The 15,183-nt window shown below is 48.4% G+C and overlaps 3 non-coding genes across 3 annotated transcripts; 2 read left to right on the plus strand and 1 right to left on the minus strand.

The window, feature by feature from the left end:
- Positions 1-5,106: 5,106 nt before the first annotated feature.
- On the minus strand, positions 5,107-5,270 carry LOC124079961 (U1 spliceosomal RNA). Its single transcript, XR_006847541.1, has one exon. It is a non-coding gene; the product is annotated as a U1 spliceosomal RNA (small nuclear RNA).
- Positions 5,271-9,129: 3,859 nt separating this feature from the next.
- LOC124079962 (U1 spliceosomal RNA) lies at positions 9,130-9,293 on the plus strand. The gene has a single exon (XR_006847542.1). It is a non-coding gene; the product is annotated as a U1 spliceosomal RNA (small nuclear RNA).
- A 5,395-nt stretch (positions 9,294-14,688) lies between these two features.
- Positions 14,689-14,762, plus strand: Trnan-guu (transfer RNA asparagine (anticodon GUU)). Its single transcript has one exon. It is a non-coding gene; the product is annotated as a tRNA-Asn (tRNA).
- Positions 14,763-15,183: the final 421 nt, after the last annotated feature.

The following is a 15,183-nucleotide window of genomic DNA, read 5'->3' on the forward strand; positions in this document are numbered from 1 at the left end:
ATTTTAAATATATAAAAATATATATGCATAATTCTTTTTCGCCGCAGCCAGGCTGGCTGGGCAAAATAACCGGGGGGTGACGAATAACTTGTGTACTTGATACAGCAGGAGTGGAAGCCGTTCATTGTAGGACAGGAGCAGTATTTATACATTCCACACAGCTTATCTAATTAGCATAAACCAGATACATCAGTCAACCAATCAGGAATCTCCACACTTAATGGCTCGCTTTTGTTACTTCTCAAACCACTCCCTCTGGCATTTTGCCAGGCACCATCCAGACTTGTTTAGGAACTCTAACATTCCCCTGGCAAAATGCCAGGTGTTATTTTGACTTGTTTACAGACTCTAACACTTTTTTTCTTGTACCAGGGATTGAACCCAGGGGTGCCTAAGCACTGAGCCACATCCTTAGCCCTTTTTAGTTTACATGTTATGTTGAACAGTCTCGCTGAGTCTCCTAGGGCCTCACTAAGTCACTGAGGCTGCTTTTGAACTCTTAATCCTCCTGCATCAGCCTCCCAAGCTCCTGGGATCACAGGTGTGCATCACCATGCCTGGCAAGATCATATATTTTGCCTTCATTGCCTGAAACTCTGTCTTCCAAGTGATCTAGTCTGTTGGCAAAGCTTTCCATTGAATTTCTAATTTGGTTTATTGATTTCTTCATTTCAAGGATTTCTGCTTGTTTTTATTTTCCCAGAATCTCTATTTATTGAAGTGATGTTCACTTCCTGTATTTTCTCTGATTTCACTCCTTGTACCGTCCTTTGTTTTGTCGTTTAACTATGTACATTCTAAACTCCTTCTCTGACACTTCTTCCACTGGGGTGTTGACGGATTCTGTTGTTGGAATATCTTGATTTATTTGGGGTGATTTGTTCCCTTGCTTTTTCGTGTTGTTTGTGTGTCTACCCATATAACAGTGTGGATCTGAGGCACTAGAATTTCTACCCTATGGACTTGGTGTCCCTGAAGTTTTCCAGTACCTAACTTGCTGAGAAGTTGCCTGTCTTCTTGGTTTCACCACAGAGCAGCCAGGAAAGCAATCTCCTCTATTCCTTCATCTTGAAAACCCTCTGCACTTTTCTCTATATTTCATAATTAAGGGAAAAATTTTATCTTGGTTAGTTTCCTTTTAGCCCATCTTTAATATAGGCTGCACACACTAGGCTAATTGTATTATTATATTGTCTCATTTGATTTATGCAACAATTTTGAAGTACTGATATTCTTTTTCAAATGACCCTTGCGAAATTGAGGCCTAGCAAGTTGAAAGAGTCAATCCACAGTCAAACAGAAGAAACTGGTGGTTCCAGGATCACAAGGGACGCCCTCCCTGCCAAAGGCAGACAAAACCTAATGTTTTTGTCATAATATTCTTTGGTCCGATAGGCCTGGAAACCAATATCCACGCAGTTCCCAGCCATGGCATTTGTGGCTGACACTCTAAAAAACTGTTCCTCTTGGTAAGGCAGTAAAAGTCGACTTCAGCTGTGGCTTATGTATCTTACATTTGAGCAAAGAAGCCTCCTCCTGCTGCTGGGGAAAAACAGATGGCTCTTCATCAAACTAGATTGCAAGGAAAGCAAAAGGAGGCAGAGAGAAGCAAAGTGCAGAGGCAAAGCAAAGCTGCCCCCCAGCAGCCAGCCTTATTTATAGCAATAGGTGCTGCGCCCCTCCCCTGATTCAGGCAATGGCAAGGCCCTACTGAGGTGGATGGCGCAAGGCGTCCATCCTCTGGAGGAGCGCAGTATGTTTCTGGGAATGGGCTGGTTTGTTTTTGTATTCCTTTAATAAGTATAGTTGTGATTTCTCATATGACCATTAACTATGAAGGAAAAAACATGATTTCCCAATTAATGCAACTACTTCTAAAGAATAGATCTGTTTGCTCTAAATGCAGTGATTCAGCTGTGGAGCGTAAATTGTTAATGTCTAATAAAAAACTCCCTGTATTCCTGTCAAGGAAGTTTTTGAGAAATTAAATTAGAATCTAGAGAAGAAGAATTCATGTTAAGAAGACAGATTAGTGCTTGGTACTGGGCAAGTTGTTCTTGTTCCTGTGCACAGTGGTTTGTGCTCTTACTCTTGTTTGATTAAAATTAATAACAAGTCAACCACTTGCCGTAACCATGGCACCGGTTCCAGTCAGTAAGTCAGGAAAGAATAGTCAAGGTATAGGCCAATAGTTTGGGACATTTGTAACTATTATTAAAAGTTAACTAAGCAGAAACAGCTCAAAGCAAAACTCGAACTGAAAGTACAAATGCTTGCTTATGCATAAACCAAGATACATTCTTCTATTCTAATTGTAGCTACGTAATATTTTGTTTCTTTGAATAATGATTCCTGTTTTGTAACCACAAAGTACTGTGAGCCTGCCAAAATGAAAAGTATATATGATCAGCTTCACAAGATTGGGATCAACACCTTCACTTTGGTGTCTGTGTTGTTTCTCCACCCCTCTTTCGCCGACTCCTCACCATCCGTTCGTCTCCTGAGACCACCTGTTGGAGCTGGTCTCCGACAAATAGGTTATATTCAGTCACTGGCATTCTTAGTACATATTGTTCATTATGTCACCAAGCAGGTCACAGAGTTGGCAACATCACGCAGCTTATTCCTTAGGTACATACTAAGCTGCGATGTGCAATGTTAGGAGCGTTGTGTAGCTCTCAATAATGTCCATTGGGGCTGGGGATGTGGCTCAAGCGGTAGAGCGTTCGCCTGGCATGCGTGCGGCCCGGGTTCGATCCTCAGCACCACATACAAATAAAGATGTTGTGTCCGCCGAAAACTAAAAAAAAAATAAATATTAAAAATTCTCTTTCTATCACTCTATCTCTCTCACTCTTTCTTAAAAAAAAAATAATAATGTCCGTTGTATAAAGTTACTGTTATGTGGACAGATTCAGACACAATGAAACATATGGTTGTCTAACAAGAGAGTTCCTTTATTCCCAGGAGCTGAGTGTTTGAGATCAAGTTTTTGAGGCTGATAAGACTCTAGCAGAGCCTCCTCATGGAGGGCATTGCCACAGCAGCTAGGCATTGCACATGCATTAGTTATCTTACTAGTTCCTGGGAGAAACTGCAGAATATTCCAACAGTGGAAAACAAAACACCTGTTATTCCTTGCAAATTTGCTCACCAGATGGAATTCTCTGACTTGAACGTTTCCACAGCCAGAACCCTTACACCAGATCAGTTTGTAGGACTCATGGCTTCTACTGGCAATGTCCTGAATACCTGCTGAGCTTCCTGTGATTCTAAGTGATTTTCTTTGTCGACTGATGTTAGTACTGCCTCCTGCTCTGCCAGGATATCAGAACCTTCTGGGACTTTGCAGACCTGAGTTTGGTACTTGAGTAGGCATGGGGGACACCACAGTCCTTCCTGCCATGGTCATGCCTTTCCCATTAGGCTAGGTTTCAGAGCAGTGAGGAGGGGGTCACCAAACACCTGAGAGAGGTTGACAAAATGCTGGCAACCACCAACACCAAAGTGTAGCTAACCCCTCAGGCATTTTCAGTTGGGGAAAAAAAAACAGTACTTTTTCCTCCTTCTCCTTCTTCCTGGAGATTGAACCCCGAGGTACTTAACCACTGAGCTGCATCCTCAGCCCTTTTATTTTGAGACAGGGTTTGGCTGAGTTAGCTAGGACCTCCATAAATTGCTGAGAGTGACTTTGAACTCATGATCCTCCTGCCTTAGCCTCTGGAGTTTAAAGAGATTATAGGCATAAGGCCTGAGCCAGGATGCCAGCTCCCACCCACCCCCACCCCCAGCCCCCCAAAAGACTTCCGACAGTTAACAATAACTGTTTACAATATGTACTGCCATTTGAGGAGAAGGGATATCAAGGAACATCCACGATTTGTCAGGCCACTGATGCACGTCAGGGGAAAATGAGACTGAGAGGGTAGCACTCCTTTCTGACTATGAAGGCAATAAGCAAGGGCTGGGGACAGGAAGGAAAAAGAAACCTTAAATTTGAAGAGGTGGCTTTAGGTGTAAAGGATGGTTTAGAATGATATCTAAAGGCATTTCCGAAAAGGACATAGGATGTGCTAGCAAGGCAGCCATCACTGAAGTCTGACGAAAAGGAGGAGGTCGGTAGGAAAACTGCCCTAGTGGAAGCCCCAGGAGATGAATGTGGTCCTGGCTCCTGTTCAAGAGTTCCTATTATATATTCCTGAGAGGACAGCAGAGAATTGTGACCCGGGTGGCCTGAGAATATGAGCAAGATCGCAAGATATCAGGGCGGAGCTGTTCCTGTACACATGATGAACCTGTTAGTTCTGCTATTAGAACCATCACTGCAAGTATCCCAAGTCAATACCTTCTTTCCAAGAAAAGTCAATTATTTCTAGATACAGATTCTGCTTTGCTCAACTAGATTAGTTGTGCCCTGGGGCTCCAGTACAATGAGACTTCGGAATGTTCCTGAAGTCTCTACATATGGGCGTTTCCCCCTCATTGCAAGAATCACATTCGCTGCAGTAAAGACCAAGTAACCGCACTACAGAGTACCGTCCACTGAACAAATTCAGGCTTCTGCAAACCGCCCACTCTTTTTTTTTTTTTTTTTTTTTGAGAGAGACAATTTTTTAATATTTTTCAGTTTTCGGTGGACACAACATCTTTATGTTATGTGGTGCAGAGGACGGAACCCAGCGCCCGGCACAGGCCAGGCGAGCGCATTACCGCTTGAGCCCCCTTCCCAGCCCAAACCGCCTACTCTTTACACCCCGGAAAGGGCAGGGCCGGGCAGGTAGGCCAGGAGCAACCGCAGGTCCTTCAGGATCTAAGGTCTAACACAGCTTTTTCTCATTCTGGGTCTGGGGAGTGTTCTGGCCCATGACGGAAAAGCGCCCCCTGTCGGACTTTCCTTTCACCAACCCTGGAAGACCCAGAAACGCTTGTGAGAAGAGCGGTTTGCGCCGATGCTTGCACCCCTACCCATTGTCCGCAGAAGGGAAAGAGAGAAGTGCAGGACAAAGACTGAAAAAAAACAAAGAGACAACACCCAAGACGCCACGAAGCGAAGCAAAACGAGAAATCTAGATCAAGACAACTACTACTTTTTAGTACCGTAAATGCCAGGGGAAAGCGCGAACGCAGTCCCCCACTACCACAAATTATGCAGTCGAGTTTCCCACATTTGGGGAAATCGCAGGGGTCAGCACATCCGGAGTGCAATGGATAAGCCTCGCCCTGGGAAAACCACCTTCGTGATCATGGTATCTCCCCTGCCAGGTAAGTATGAGTTCCCCGCCTTCCCGCCCACCTCAGCCTCACACGCCCTTCACTGTACACACACGGTTACTTTAATTCACGCACTCCCGGGCTCTCTTGGCCCTTACACACAGCGGATACGACCCGTCTCGAGCAACATTCCTGCACTCGCTCCCACAACACGGGGAAATGCACCGCGTTTAAGCAGCAGGTGCCCAAACAGCAGCCCCTGCGCTGTCTCATCTACATAAACCACGCCCTATCTATGGCGTCATGCGTGGCGCCCTGCCCTACGCTACACGCCCCGCCCCACGTCCGCTCCTCCCTCTTCCACACGGTCCACCCCGCCAAGCAGCGCGCAGCTCGGGGCGGGGCAAGTGCCTTCGGCCTCAGCCTCTTTCCCTCACGCCCCGCCCGGTGTCAGGGCGGTGAGCAGAGCCCGGGCCTGGTCTCCCCGAACTGCGCAGAGAACAACTCCAAGGCTCTGTGCTTCCAAGTCGTGATCAAAAAGATCGATTTGAGCCGGGCGCAGAGGCACACGCCTGGGATCCCCGTTACTCCGGAGCCCGAGGCAGGAGGATCGCTCACTCGGCGAGACCCTGTCTCAAAATGAAAAGGGCTGAGGATGTTGCTCAGGGCCACAGCGTCCCCGGGAACGATTTTCGGAACTGAAAACACGCACGGTTTTATTCACTTGGAATTCACTAGCAGCCAATGAATTCTAGGCCCCTAGAATTAGCATTCCCCCAAATGGGTCTTTTGAGTTTCTGTTTTTGTTCTTACAGCATCCAACTGTAAGAAGACAGGTAGATGAGAATGGTGGGAACACCAAATTCAGAGAATCTGAAATGAGCCTACTGTGTCATACCCCCACATGCTTTCTCTGCCAAAAAGCAATCTCCGTACCTCCTCCTGGCCTGAGACTGAGGACCAATGCCAGATAGTCAGGGTTGCTAAGGTATGATGGAGGGTCCAGATGAAGCCAGATTCAAAGATAGTCAGTGTAGTTAGGTAAATCGGGTCTAATATCGAGTAAGATCCAAAATGGAGGCCATGTTGAGAATGAAGTCTGGAAAAAGCAGAACAACTCTTGGAATGTTAATGTCCCCAAGGCCCAGAGCCCATCCCAAAGAAGTGTCAATGAAACAGCTCCCAGCAAACTTGAAGATGCTGACCCAAAAGTCCTTCCTGCCCAGATTACCCCTTTGGCCCACCTGTGCCCCACCCTTGACAGAACAAAGGACAGGAATGTGACAGAAATGCGGGAAAGCTAAAGAAGTCCTTATCAATAAAAAAGGGGAGACAACTGCCCTTCCAGGGATTCCACCTCTTGGGTCCCCTTCCTTCCTCCGGGAAAGTCTTTTCTGCTGTCCTTTACTAAACTTCTACTTTCCACTCTGACCTTGCCTCTGCGTGCTTCTCTGGTGTTATACTTCAACATTGGGGAAGCAAGGACTGTCACCGGTAAACAGCGGTAACACAGAGAGGATGATGAGCGATCATCACTGGCTACCAAACAGGAGCATGGGTTTTTAGCTTCTGTGATCCTGCTCCTGGGCACTCCAGATTGCTAACAATTAACTTCTGCTTCCCCGCACTTAGGCACATACACAGAAAAGGAAAGAGAAGACAATAATTAAAAGAGGGATTCCAGGGTCTACAAAATAGTGAGATGCTCCTCCTCCCACGGACACCCAGCTCTTGGGCCCCTTCTCTTGGAAGAGTCTGTCACTATCACTTGTTAGAGTCTGTAAACAAGTCAAAATAACACCTGGCATTTTGCCAGGGGAATGTTAGAGTTGGTAAACAAGTCTGGATGGTACCTGGCAAAATGCCAGAGGGAGTGGTTTGAGAAGTAACAAAAGTGACCAATTAAGTGTGGAGATTCCTTATTGGTTGACTGATGTATCTAGTTTATGCTAATTAGATAAGCTGTGTGGAATGTATAAATACTGCTCCTGTCCTACAATAAAGGGCTCCCATTCCTGCTGTATCAATCTACACAAGTTCTTCCTCACCCCCCCTCCCCCCCCCCCCCCCCCCCCGTTATTTTGCTGCAGCCGGACTGCGGCAATCACTTTCTTTCTTAAATAAAACTTGCTTTCTCTGATTGACTTGGAGTTTCTCAGGAGTTCAATTTTCAACACTGGGGAACAGGGACCAGTTTCTGTTCTCCAAAACCAGTATCAGAACCTGGGGACTCAAATGCCAAAGCAGGTACAACATTACCACTGAGCTCCAGACCTAACCCCAAAGCTTATCACGTTAACCAAATTCTACTCAAGTTTTTGTCTTTATTTCTTTTTTGGTACCAAGGATTATAACCCAGAGGTGCTTAACCGTGAGCCACATTCCCTGCCGCAGTCCGGCTGTAGCAAAATAACTGGGGGGTGATAACTGGGGGGTGACGAAGAACTTGTGTAGATTGATACAGCAGGAGTGGGAGCCGAGCCGTTTATTGCAGGACAGGAGCAGTATTTATACATTCCACACAGCTTATCTAATTATCATAAACTAGATACATCAGTCAACCAATCAGGAATCTCCACACTTAATGGCTTGCTTTTGTTACTTCTCAAACCACTCCCTCTGGCATTTTGCCAGGTACCATCCAGACTTGTTTACCAACTCTAACATTCCCCTGGCAAAATGCCAGGTGTTATTTTGACTTGTTTACAGACTCTAACAATTCCCAACCTTTTATTTATTTTGAAACAGGGACAAGTTAATTTGCTGAGGCTGGTTTGGATTATAACCCAGAGGTGCTTGACCTTGAGCCACATTCCCAACCTTTTATTTATTTTGAAACAGGGACAAGTTAATTTGCTGAGGCTGGTTTGAATTTGTGATTCTTTGGCCTCAACCTCTCAAGCAGCTTGGATTAAAGGCCTGTGCCACTGAGACCAGCTCTACTGGAGCTTCTAATCCTCTTCCCAGCTCTCTTTAGCTTTTGCGCTTCCCAATTCAATTCTATCCCTCAGTTTTAGCAAGAATCATCCTAAGTTTGGACAGATTTCCAACAATTGATATCTGAGCACCCTTTACATATAGAAGTGTTCTTCTTCCTCGCCTTAGGCTAGATAATGTCTGAGAACTTGTCTGTCTACAGCAAGAATCCTGGGAGGTAAGGGTCGGGCATAGAGTGGGCATAGAGCCTTTGCCTACCATGAGCCTGGCAAGAGGTCAATACGCTCTTCACCCAAACACGGGTTAAGAAACCAGTCAGAATAAAACCGTGCGTGTTTTCAGTTCCGAAAATCGTTCCCGGGGACGCTGTGGCCCTGAGCAACATCCTCAGCCCTTTTCATTTTGAGACAGGGTCTCGCCGAGTGAGCGATCCTCCTGCCTCGGGCTCCGGAGTAACGGGGATCCCAGGCGTGTGCCTCTGCGCCCGGCTCAAATCGATCTTTTTGATCACGACTTGGAAGCACAGAGCCTTGGAGTTGTTCTCTGCGCAGTTCGGGGAGACCAGGCCCGGGCTCTGCTCACCGCCCTGACACCGGGCGGGGCGTGAGGGAAAGAGGCTGAGGCCGAAGGCACTTGCCCCGCCCCGAGCTGCGCGCTGCTTGGCGGGGTGGACCGTGTGGAAGAGGGAGGAGCGGACGTGGGGCGGGGCGTGTAGCGTAGGGCAGGGCGCCACGCATGACGCCATAGATAGGGCGTGGTTTATGTAGATGAGACAGCGCAGGGGCTGCTGTTTGGGCACCTGCTGCTTAAACGCGGTGCATTTCCCCGTGTTGTGGGAGCGAGTGCAGGAATGTTGCTCGAGACGGGTCGTATCCGCTGTGTGTAAGGGCCAAGAGAGCCCGGGAGTGCGTGAATTAAAGTAACCGTGTGTGTACAGTGAAGGGCGTGTGAGGCTGAGGTGGGCGGGAAGGCGGGGAACTCATACTTACCTGGCAGGGGAGATACCATGATCACGAAGGTGGTTTTCCCAGGGCGAGGCTTATCCATTGCACTCCGGATGTGCTGACCCCTGCGATTTCCCCAAATGTGGGAAACTCGACTGCATAACTTGTGGTAGTGGGGGACTGCGTTCGCGCTTTCCCCTGGCATTTACGGTACTAAAAAGTAGTAGTTGTCTTGATCTAGATTTCTCGTTTTGCTTCGCTTCGTGGCGTCTTGGGTGTTGTCTCTTTGTTTTTTTTCAGTCTTTGTCCTGCACTTCTCTCTTTCCCTTCTGCGGACAATGGGTAGGGGTGCAAGCATCGGCGCAAACCGCTCTTCTCACAAGCGTTTCTGGGTCTTCCAGGGTTGGTGAAAGGAAAGTCCGACAGGGGGCGCTTTTCCGTCATGGGCCAGAACACTCCCCAGACCCAGAATGAGAAAAAGCTCAACAAGGTAAAGACTGTGAGCCACTTTGATTCTACTTTTCAAATCTCGTGAATGTTTCTTGTGACCTAAGCAAGCCATAATAGCTATATATTTTTAGGATAAGTTACCAACTGGGCTCCATGGTTACAGCTGGCAGGGGGAGGAAAGGAAGGGGAGAAGAAGCTCTCCCCTTCTCAGGTGTTGTCCTTGAAGGGCTAACTTATCCAGAACAGTGAAAGATAAAAGCTGCTTTTATGTGAACTTCTCAGACTTAGACTGTGAACTTTTGAACCCCTCGCCTTACACACTGGGTATAAAACTCTGAAACTCCCTGAACTCGGGGTTCAGGGGATTGATTGATTACAGCAAAATCTGTGCCCTTTGAGCCTGGCTGCAGCCAAATAAAACTCTTTCCTGCTGTCTTCTTCTTCTTTTTTTTTTTAAATTTATTTTTTAGGTGTAGATGGACACAACACAATGCCTTTATTTTTTTATGTGGTGCTGAGGATCGAACCCGGGTCCTGCTCGTGCTAGGCGAGCACTCTACCGCTGAGCCACAATCCCAGCTTTCCCGCCGTCTTCTGTGCCTTGCTTCGTCTGTCCCTACAACAGAGAATTTACCTCCATTTTAGCAAACTTAACACAATATAATTGCACCACAGTCCTCATTTATGCAGTTGTCACAGGACATAGCTGGATATTCATAACTGGAAATCTGTGAGAGCTGGGGATATAGTTCTTTTGGTAGAGTGCTCTCCTAGCATTCACAAGACCCTGGCTTCAATGCCCAGCACCACATTAAAAAAAGAAAAAGAAGAAATCTAATCCCTGTCCTAGGGAGTCCAAGATGGCCAGATGGCAGTCTCAACGCCCATTTTAAACACCATTATTGCATCTACTGGTCGAAGCGTTTCCCTCTTGAGACCAAAGATTTTCCTAGATCAGCAGAGCCCAAAGGAAGAGTGATAGGAAGTAAAATTTCCATTAATGCGTCACTGGTGGTAATGAGAGGAACTGCTTCAAGTTTCACCATTTGATTTTGAACATTTGTCACTGATTTAGACATATTCTACGTCCTGAGGGATAGTACCTAGGTCCTCAAGGTATTGTCATCCAACTGGTACTGAAATTGAATCTTCAAGAAGACATTCCACCATCCCATGTAGCTAAGGATAGAACCAATGGGCAAAAGCCCGTTACAACTGTCAAGTGAGTTCTTGGTCAGAAGCAGTGCTACATGGAATACCTTAATGTGGAATAATCCATTCTGAAAGTTGGCACAATTCCTCCTCTGAGCCTTATTCTCTTTCCCATTCCTGTGTAGGAGGCCACAGAGCCCAGGGTCTGTTCCCCGGAAGTCTTTCAAATCTACCCCATGTGCGCATATCCTCATTCCAGAGGACCCTTTGGTAGTCTGCTGAGGCCTTCACAACAACTGTCAGAATTTTGTTTGTTTGCTTGGACAGGGCCTCGCTAAACTGCTGAGGCTGGGTTGGAACTCATAATCCTCCTTTCTCAACCTCCCCGGGCGCTGGGATTACAGGCGTGACCCACAGGGAAAAAAAAAATAAAGAGGTGCTGAGGATCAAACTCAGTGTTACAATTGAGTTACACTCCCAGTTCAATTTTTTTTACATATCTTTTATGTATTTTTTTATGGTACTGAGGATTGAACCTGTGCCTCACCTGTGCTAGGCAAGTGCTCTATCACTGAGTTACATCCACAGCTCCCAAATAGTGGTTTTAACCAGTAGAATGCTTATAGTTACAAAGGAAATAGAGTACTCTTTAATCTGTAGAGCTTTCATAGCCACAGTGGAAAGAATGAGGAAGACTAAGAGGGAAGAGGCTGAATTCATACACCAACCCTTCAGGCCTTGACCCTAGATGATTCTAGAATTGAAGTGATTCAAAATAATTGTTCTAGGTTTCCGCCTGGGCCCTGGCGCATGCCTTTAATCCCAGCTGCTCAGGAGGCTGAAGCAGGAAAATCACAAATTCAAAGCCAGCCTCAGCAATTTAGTGAGACTGTCTCTAAATTTTAAAAATATATAAAAAGGCCTGGGGATGTGAGTCGGTGGTTGAGCGTCCCTGGGTTCAATCCCTGGCACCAAAATTCAGCTGCGCGACCAGCACGCTAGCTTCATAGTTGCCACAGTCTGGCTGGGCACAAATGCCGCAGTCTGGCTGGGCACACAATCACGAGCCACCACACAGCTTGTAGATTCAAACAGCAACTCTTTATTCCCGAACTCACACCAGCCGTCTACAATCACGTTCTGGGGAAATCCACGTTCTCTGCCCAAATCCACCTCCACTGGGCTTCTATCTCCAAAGTATACTGTCTGAATCCCGTGAGAACTCAAGGGGAACTCAGGCAGCAGGATACGCCCTATTCCCAGCAGGAATAATCTTAAACCTTAAACCTGGAACCTAAACTGGGAACGCCCTAAACACGATTATCTTAAAACCGGGAACACCCTAATCTGCCTTGGTCCTTGAGCAAGGTCACGTACATTCAATGTCACTGCAACATGTCAGCAACATGGGGTACGCTGGCAAGGAAATTGTCATACCTACTTGGCTAATGGCTCCCAGCACATAGTAGAGGTTCTAAGCATAGAAGTTTACTAGTGAGATCAAAATAAACACACAAAACTCAGTTTACCTTTTTCTTTGACCAGGTCTGAGAGGCTCCCCCTCTGGCTCCTGCCTGGAGCCACCCGGTGGGGCATCGAGGTTTACATAGGACTAGCAGGAGAGAGAGGCAGGGCACGCCAGAGAGTGGCCTTTTATTGGGGAACAAGAAATTCAGGGGGAAATTCCATCCAATGAAGGTCGAGGGGGACAGCATTCCAAGGTCAGGGTCAGTGATCGGTCTCAGGGTCAATGGTCAGTCACACCCCCACACGGATGGGCTCTGGCACCTAGAAAGGGTGGGGATGAGTTCGGCACAGTTTAGCCAGAACGCCTCACACCCAGTCAGGGAGGTGCCCAATCACGTGCGAGAATGGCTTCCCACACATAATAGTAGTAGTAGTAGTAGTAGTAGTAGTAGTAATATTATTATTTGTTAGAGTCTGTAAACAAGTCAAAATAACACCTGGCATTTTGCCAGGGGAATGTTAGAGTTCGTAAACAAGTCTGGATGGTGCCTGGCAAAATGCCAGAGGGAGTGGTTTGAGAAGTAACAAAAGCGAGCCATTAAGTATGGAGATTTCTTATTGGTTGACTGATGTATCTAGTTTATGCTAATTAGATAAGCTGTGTGGAATGTATAAATACCGCTCCTGTCCTGCAATAAACGGCTCCCACTCCTGCTGTATCAAGTACACAAGTTATTCGTCACCCCCCCGGTTATTTTGCCCAGCCAGCCGGGTTGCGGCAATTATTATTATTATTATTATTATTATTATTATTATTATTATTATTATTATTATTATTATTTTAGGTTTTCCCTGGCCTCAGGGAAACTGCAACTACTGGACATCATTACTAGCTAATTAATACTTTCTGAGAGCATAGTTCCAAAGGAAGGATCATACGCCTCCTTGTGGCCACCGGGGATCCCTACAATTTCAGCACCCAATCTGAAGAAAAAAAAAAAAAAATACCCCGAACTCTGGGCAATGCTCAAAATCTTGAAATTACAAGATATTGGAGCTTTAAACTGAGCAGGATGAAACAAAACCTTGTCCTATCTTCTCCCTAGAAACACGAGATCAGTTGTTCAAATGTAAAGAATCCGAGTCAAGACTGAAGGCAACCTCTTCAGGTCATTGTTGATGTGAAGAAACAGAATTGCGGAGCTGAACGGAGTCCCTCCTTCTTGGAGCCGATGGGCATTCTGTCAAGGTTCAGGCTCTGATTGCAAGTGGGTAAAAACTGCTGCATGGAGTGAGATGCTGGGGAAGCCACTCCAGCCTCTCCCGGATCGCCCCTTGTTACTCTCCTCCCAGAAGAAACCAAGAAGGAAGGGACATCCAGGGTAAAAGGATCCTTTTTCAACCCCCCACCCCCAGAGGTCCCACCTGCCACGATCTTTTCCTGAATCCTGGTGTCGGAGAAGGTGCTGCGAGACTGAAGAAAGAGGACGACAGGTTCAGATCTGCACAAGGTGTGACTTTTAGGCACAGAACCGTCTTGGGTAGCAGCAAGACAAGGCGCACCCCGGACTCGGGCAGGAGGGGGGACTGATCTGCTGAGCTAGACAAAGGGGGCTTTGTCTGTCAAAACCATGGGTGTGTCAAACGTCAGTTAGGAAACAGTGGGGCGTCGGGGTGTCACACGAATCCTTTTATTCTGTAGAGTTTGGAATGCGTACCAGGGTCACCTAACCAGCAGAGTGGCAGTTGCACCCAAGATGACTTACTCAGGTCAAGCTAGATTCCTACAAAGTCACTTACTAGCGGCTGCTACTCTGCGAGGCCCAAGGCCCGGGTGACCGTCCACGCAGATGCCGGGCAACGCGGTGCCGCGGGGCCCAGGAGCCTCAGCCCCGCGGGTTGTGCGCCTCTTCTCTGGGCCCAGAGGAACGTGCCTGGGGTTCGCCCAGCTGCTCGCTGGGAGCCAGGACGGTCCCTAGCGCTGGAAGACGGTCGGCTCCGTCACGTCGCACCGAAGCCACGGCCGTCCCTGTCCTTCGCGCGGTCTGTGCCATCAGGCCTGCTCGGGTCACGCGGACGGCTCAGCTTCCACCCGGCTCTGGCAGCGCTCCTCGTGATCAAAGAGGACGCGGCGGCCGGGGCGGCCAGTCGCCAGGCCTCCGCTCGGAGGTCGAGGCCGTCGGGGAGGAGGCGCGGCGGGCGGCGAGAGGGGAAACAAGGCTCGTGGCCTTTTCCGTGCTCTGTGGGCCTCGGCCGGCCATCCGGCCCCACGCACACCCGAGGTCCCCGCTCCTGCCCCTTCCTCCGCCTCTCCAGCTGCCCGTCGGCTCGGGCCCCGCAGGCAATGCGCGCCCGCGGGGAGCCGGGCCGGACCTCGAGCCGGCGGCCGGCAGCCAGACCCGGGGGACCGCAGCCCCGAGCGACGTCCGGACGGGCCGACAGCACGGCGGCCGCGGGGGCTGGTCCCGAACCCGAGGCCGCTCGCATTTCCCAGATGGAGACAGGAACCCGCCGCGCGCAGCCCCGGGTCTCTGTGGCGCAATGGGTTAGCGCGTTCGGCTGTTAACCGAAAGGTTGGTGGTTCGAGCCCACCCAGGGACGGCCTCTTTTTCCGTTAAAGGTGATCTCAGGTCACCTGTCCATGACATTAAGCTGCAGAGTCCTCTGGACCCCGGTCAGCCAGGACTCGCCGCGGAGCAGGCTGTGCGTCCCCCGGCCGATGTGGCGGGGAGCTCCTCGTGGTTCCCGGCTCTGCCGCAAGGGCCTTGGGATAGGTTCCGCCACGCCCGCCCGTGGGGACCAGTGGGGACCAGTGGGGACCAGGACTTGGTAAGCGCTTGCTGGATGCCAGCCACTGTCGCTATTTTCAGGGGCAGCATCAGCGTTAGCACTGTTGGCTGTGTGTCATTTTGTTAGAGTTCGTAAACAAGTCTGGATGGTGCCTGCTAAATGCCAGAGGGAGTGGTTTGAGAAGTAACAAAAGCGAGCCATTAAGTGTGGAGATTCCTGATTGGTTGACTGC

The sequence above is a fragment of the Marmota monax genome, unplaced genomic scaffold, assembly GCF_021218885.2.
Source record: "Marmota monax isolate L192 unplaced genomic scaffold, Marmota_monax_Labrador192_F-V1.1 WCK01_AAM20220418_F8-fsc00320, whole genome shotgun sequence".
Lineage (NCBI taxonomy): Eukaryota > Metazoa > Chordata > Mammalia > Rodentia > Sciuridae > Marmota > Marmota monax.